This window comes from Castor canadensis, chromosome 11, assembly GCF_047511655.1.
Source record: "Castor canadensis chromosome 11, mCasCan1.hap1v2, whole genome shotgun sequence".
Classification (NCBI taxonomy): domain Eukaryota; kingdom Metazoa; phylum Chordata; class Mammalia; order Rodentia; family Castoridae; genus Castor; species Castor canadensis.
In genome coordinates, this window is record NC_133396.1 from 130,491,616 (window position 1) to 130,497,668 (window position 6,053).

Here is a 6,053-nt window from a genome sequence, read left to right on the forward strand (position 1 = left end):
AGAATTAATTTCACTCTATCTCTGCTCCAGCAGTGACCACACTGGATGCACATCTGTCTGCAATATGGTGTCCCCTGCTGGACTGCCAGGGACTGAGAGCAGGGCTCCACCTTGCCAATTCTCCTGCAGCTGAACCTCAGACAAGGAGAGAGGATAGGATGGAGGTAGAACTGGGGGTCTCCTCAGAAGGAGGCAAAGGAGAGGCCTCCTCTTTTCTGCACAGTGACGTGTGCAATGGCTTCGTTTTCCCTCTGCCTCTGTATGAAAAGGTTGGGACCCCATGGAGACCCTCCCCTTAGAAAGAGGTTTGGCCCAGCCTTGGAGTTTGAGAGAGGCTATCCTGACCTGGCTGGGGTCTTGAAGGAACTTCATTATACATGCTGATCAAGGGGTACCTCCCTGAACAATCCCTTCCTAAGGCTCCTCCAACACAGTCATGGGCAGGAGTGTGAGGATAGGGTCTGGGGAAGGCCTGAGGTTTGGAGAGGGCAGGAGGAGTGGGCAGGAGAGAAGCTGGGTGATTAGCAGACACAGGCAGGGACCTTGGTCTGCATTGGTGCCTGCTTCCCCCTGGCATGCCTGGCCCGGCTTGGAGTGGGTGATCATTGTTCAGGAGCTAAGTTTAACAACAATAAAGGCCCAGCTGCTCAGCTGTTGTTTCTTTGTATGTCTGGGCACATTGTTGGAGGGGAGATAGGGTCAGGACCTATGTCAAGGGCAGCAAGTGACTGGGGCTGCTCCTCTGGTGGAGGGGACAGTTGGTATCAAAAACTTGGACAAAATGGCTTTCCAACCAGTCCATTTTCTTTGCCTTCAGCTGTGAGCTCCCTAACTTTATTTCAGGACCCCAAGGAAGGGCACAGATCCTTCCTGAGCCCAAGAGGCCACTTCCTGCCCTGTCCCTGGCTAGAAGGCACCTCTCAGTGTTGTCCACTTGTCTGCTCTGTTATTCAGTGAGCCTTTGTTGAATACCTACTACGTGTCAGGCACTGTTGTGCGAATGAGGCTTGGTGTCAACACTTGAGTTTCTCCCAGGCTAGTAAATAAATGACTTCAATATTGTGGGAAGAGCAGGGAAAGAGTGACAAACAGGAGCTGTAGGGCCTGGAGGAGAGCTCCTAGTGCAGTCAGGGGCCTGCAGGCAGGCAGAGACTTGGAGGAGGGTGGGGGCAGGTGGGAGGGAGAGAAGGGAGCTCTGCTTTGAGCAGAGCTGGAAGAGTGAGAGGCCAGGAAGCTGAGAGGAGTGTGACGTGCTCTGGGGTTGCATCCATCCTATTATGTGTAGTCCGAGGACTTGGTTCAGGCTGCAGGCCGTGGGGATGGAGAAGCTCCTGCAGCAGCCAGCCTGTGTGAGTGTGAGAGGATGAGGAGAGTGAAGAGGTGGGCAGGAGGCTGTGTGCATGGGTCTGGGCTGGAGTGACCGGGCAGGAGACACCGGAAAGAACATTAAGCAAGGCTGGGACTGTCCTCACTGACTTGCTCTCCCCTCCCAGCCCTGGGACCAAGCACATCCTTCTGAAAGGGGGAAAATCATTCTGTCCCTTGCTGTCTGCTGTCTAGAAGGAGTAGTGTGAAATCAATGAGGAAACCGGAAGGCTGTATCCAGGTGCCCCCAAGGCCTGGGCAGTGATGGGGCAGGGCTGGAGTTGCATCTTCAGGCCTGGGTCAGTGTCTGGGACCCAGCAAACTTCCAGCTTTCACTTATAGATGAGTGAACAAATGAAAGATGGGGTGGTGAGTGTCTGGGGACATCCAGAATTCTTTGGGCTGGAGAGTGGTGTGGGGAGGGCAAAGGCACAGCCAGGGTAGCTAGGGGCTGGGTTATTTGTGTTCAATTCAAGGGCACAGCATAGGTCAACATTAGGCCTTTTACCCAAAGGGCTGTGTCTGCACAGAAAGGACATTGTGATTCTCAAAATGTCCCTAGATAGGTGGCACCAGCATGGCCTGGGATCTTGTTAGAAATGTGCATCTCTGGACTGGCTCCAGCTTGTTCAATGAGAAACTTGGGGTTGGGGTCCAGAATCTGCATTTTAACATGTTTTAAAAAGCCCTCCCAAGCTGGACACCAGCGACTCACACCTATAATCCTAACTACTTAGGAGGCTGAGAACAGGAGGGTCATGGTTGGAGGCCAGCTGTGCAAATATTTGTGAGATTCCATCTATAAAATAACCAGAGCAAAATGGATTGGAGGTGTGGTTCAACTGGTAGACTGCTTGCTTTGCAAGTGCGAAGCCCTGAGTTCAAACTCCAGCCCCCCTCACCCCCAAAACAACAGCAACAAGCCCAAAAAACTCTCCCAGAGATTCTAAGACACCACAAAGTTAAAAACCACTGGGTTAGCATGGCCTGTTCTGCACCACCCCATGAGTCTTATGAGGACAAATAGAGCATAGAGGCTCCAGTTAGGGAGAACAGAGAGTGTAGAGGCCTCAGCACTGGCCCCCTTCTCAGACTGAAGGTAGACCTGTGTACCTGAAAAGACAGGTGATGCCACATTTAGACCGAGGTGAGCCACACAGGCTGGAGAACTAGGGGAACTCAGAGAGCTTGGGGGGGTGCCCACAGAGCAGGCCTGGGAGGGAGGGCCCCTCTGGGGGTGATGACTGGTGGAGAAGTAACGCCCCTGTTCAAGAAACCTGTGGCTCAAAAGTACAGAAGTTGGAAACCACTGAGTCTGGATTTCAATGCGGTAAATAGAATCACATGGCTAGAGTGGGGTATGGGGCAGGCTGAGAGTTGGGTAGGAGAGGCCCTGGGGCTGGAGTCACGGGCTGAGGATACATTGGGCAGGCCAGTGGGTAGGGTGAGACAGCAGTGTGAGAGAGAGACATGCTGACCCCGTGTCCCAGTTCCTAGGCTCCCTGACTGCTGGCTCCTAGTTTGAAAAGAATTTGTTTCTAAAGGTGGGGTCCGCACCCAATTTGCTAACTCTTTCTATTTCTGTGCCACACATTCCCCCTCCCATGACCCATGGGGGCAGCCCCAAGCCTCACCCACTTATTATGGGGATTTCTGGCCAAGCAGCCTGTTAGGCAGGGACCTTCAGAGGCCCAGCTGGCCTTGGCTCAAGGCCTGGGAGCTCAGGAGACAGAGAGAGCCTTGGGTGGGGGCAGGGTGTGTGTGTGTCATCCTTGGGTCCTCCTGTCTATGGCAGCATGGCTCGAGGGAGGAAGTAGGCAGAGGGACCCAGGAGGAGTCAGGGTGCTGTTGAGGTCTAGAGGCAGGAAATTCCAGGGAGAAGTGAGACAGCAGGTTTGGGCAGAGGGTGTGGGAAGTTGCAAAGAGTGCAGAGTGTGAGAAATGCAGATAGTAAGAAGGCTACAGGGCCCCACCCAGCCTGTGCTGGGGCCTGCTGGGACCCACTATTAGGGTGAACAGTAAGAGTAGCCATGTTAGGATCAGACCCCCTTCCCTTGCTTGCCAGAAACTCCCCACGCCAAGACTGACAAAGGGGCAGCTGTTAACCTTTATCTCCAGGTGGGCCCTAAGGACAGTTGAGCAGATGAGTGACCTAACTTATATTCCTTGCTTGCCCAGCAAAAGCATTCCTTAATGACCCACAAGAACATTTTCCCACCCAGTGACCTTTGGGGTACTTTTCCACCAGCGTCCCCTACACCTACCCCAAGCCGTGTGTGGCAGTGGGCCCTAGCTCTCTTGCTGGAGACCCCCTCTGCAGGCTCTCTTTCCTGAATGAAGTCTGTGCTGAGCCTATCCTTCCTTGCTTCTCTTCAGTCTAACACCCACGAGAGTCTGTCCTCACCCTCTGCATTCTGTGGGCCTCTCCTTTGCTTTCACTTACCCTGTCAGATCTCTACCACACCCAGACCTCCCTGAAGGACCTCTTCCTTTTAGTGTCTCAGTGTCAAAAATAATGGTTAAGAACCACTATTTGTTGCTATATGGCCAAACTTCTTACAAGAACCAGTAACTCAAAGCATCACTGACAATTTGTAATGTTGGAATGAATTATATGTTGCTTTGAGGGGGGCCAAGCTGGTCACTCCAAATTCCTGGTGGAAGCCACAATGTTACCTAAAGTAAAAACCTTAGGAAATAAGCATTGAAGGGTTTATTGAACATTTGCTATGTTCCAGGCTCAGATTTTGTCATCAGGGACCTATGTGCCTTTTCCTTGCTGTGGGATGTCGGGTGAGTGGCCTGGATGTTGTGAGCCCCCATTTCCTCATTGGTGACATGGGACTGACAATAGCACCTACCTCAGAATGATAGCAAGGCTGTGATGAGAACATGCTATGAACTAAGAGCTGTTAAATATTTGTCTTGTGCCAGACACTGGCAGAGCCCTTTGTGAGGCAGGCACTAGTATTTTCCCCATTCTATGGAAGAGGAAATGGATCTCAGAAGGTCAAACTGCTCAAGTTATCCAGAGGGGCTCCTAGTGAGTGGCAGAGCTGCCTGCTTCCAGAGTTGAGTGTTGACTTGCTGTACTAGGCTGTGACTCTGCCTAGCACATGGTGGCAGAATTAAGGGGTGACAGCCTTTTGATTGGTTTTTTGTTCTTCCTGCTTTAGTCTCTTCAGTTCTTCCCTCCCCACCCTCCCCATCCTCCCCATGTGGTTCATCACCACCTTGCCCTGCCCCTCTCAGGTCAACTGCAGACACCTAGTTCTGGACACAACGGGTGGGTCTGACACATGGGTGGTGGGCTTTTGCTTAGGTGTCACTGAGGCATGGCCCCTGAGCAATGGGGGAAGGCCTGCTGGCAGGGCAATGGGCTGGACCATGTCACTTGCTAATTTGGGCTCCTCTGCTTCCCAAACAACATCAGGGAAGCCAGGGACTGACAGGTGTTTGCCACTGAGGTGACAGGGACCTGACTCTACAGTTTATGGCCTTACAAGGCTTAGCTCTTCTGGCTACACATTTCCTTCCCTTGCCCTGTGGACTTTTGAGTTGTAGGAGGCCCAAGAAGTCAGTGAGACCAGAATGTGGACTTGCCCCTCCCCTCCTTCTCCTTTACCAACCTCCTCCTGACTTCCTGGACTTGCCCCTTCCCCCTGAGACCTGGCAAGACCTGGTTCTGCAGTTTTTCCTCCTGGAAATGGGTCTGTCAATTTCCAACTGAGCTGGGGAACCACAGAAGCTGTGAGTGACTCTGACCACAGAGGCCATTCTCTTGAGGGTCAGCAATCTGGCCCAAGCTGCCTCAGACTCTCCCTGGACTTTAAAAAGATGCAAAGGGAAGACCACCTGCCTTGTCTCTAGGAGGGGAGGGGGCGCCCCTTAGAAGCCAGGTCCACTCTTGGGTCACATCTTTAGAGGAAGCCAAGGTCCCCAGAAAACATGGTGAAGTTGGGTCAATTTTGGTGTATGTCTACCTTTGGATTAGGGTCTAGAAGGCCTGCACTAAGGTTAGGGATGATGATGCTGGGACTGGGAGGTGGAGTGAACTCACTGGCTCAGAGTAGAATAGCGCATGGACACAAAACTGGATGAAGCATTAGAACAAGACCAGTTTTAGCATTTTGTGTGCTATATGCAAAGTGGATTGAAAGAGGGCAAGGACCACCTCAGGAAACCAAATGAGAGTAGAGAGCAGGTAGGTGAAGGCTGTAGGAGGTTAGCCCTAGGCTCCAGGTGTGTTGTGTATATCATCCATCTCCTGCTGGTGCCAAGCAGGCCAGGCCAGGGGCCTGAATGCAGCCCACCCTGGGTGAAGTCCTCTGCCTATGGGGCTGAGTGCCATAGGAGGGAATGCTGTCTTCTGAGGTTTGCATGAATGGTATCTACTCTCCTAGGATTAAAAGCAGGGAAATGGTTATGTCAGGATTTAAAGGAGAGACAGCAGAAAAGTTAGAATTAGGCTGACACTGAAGTCAGAGACGTGTTGCTTCAGGGGCAGTGTGATGGAGGCACCTGGCTGCAAGGTAGGACACCAGACCCACTAACCATGTGGCCTTTCCTCAGAGCTTTGGTTTCCTCCTGGGCACAGATTAGACTGGAGGGTTTTCCTACTCAGACATCCTATGATCCACTCAGCTGGCTTTCAGGGAGGCCAGGCCTTAGTGGGGCTGGATTCTGGC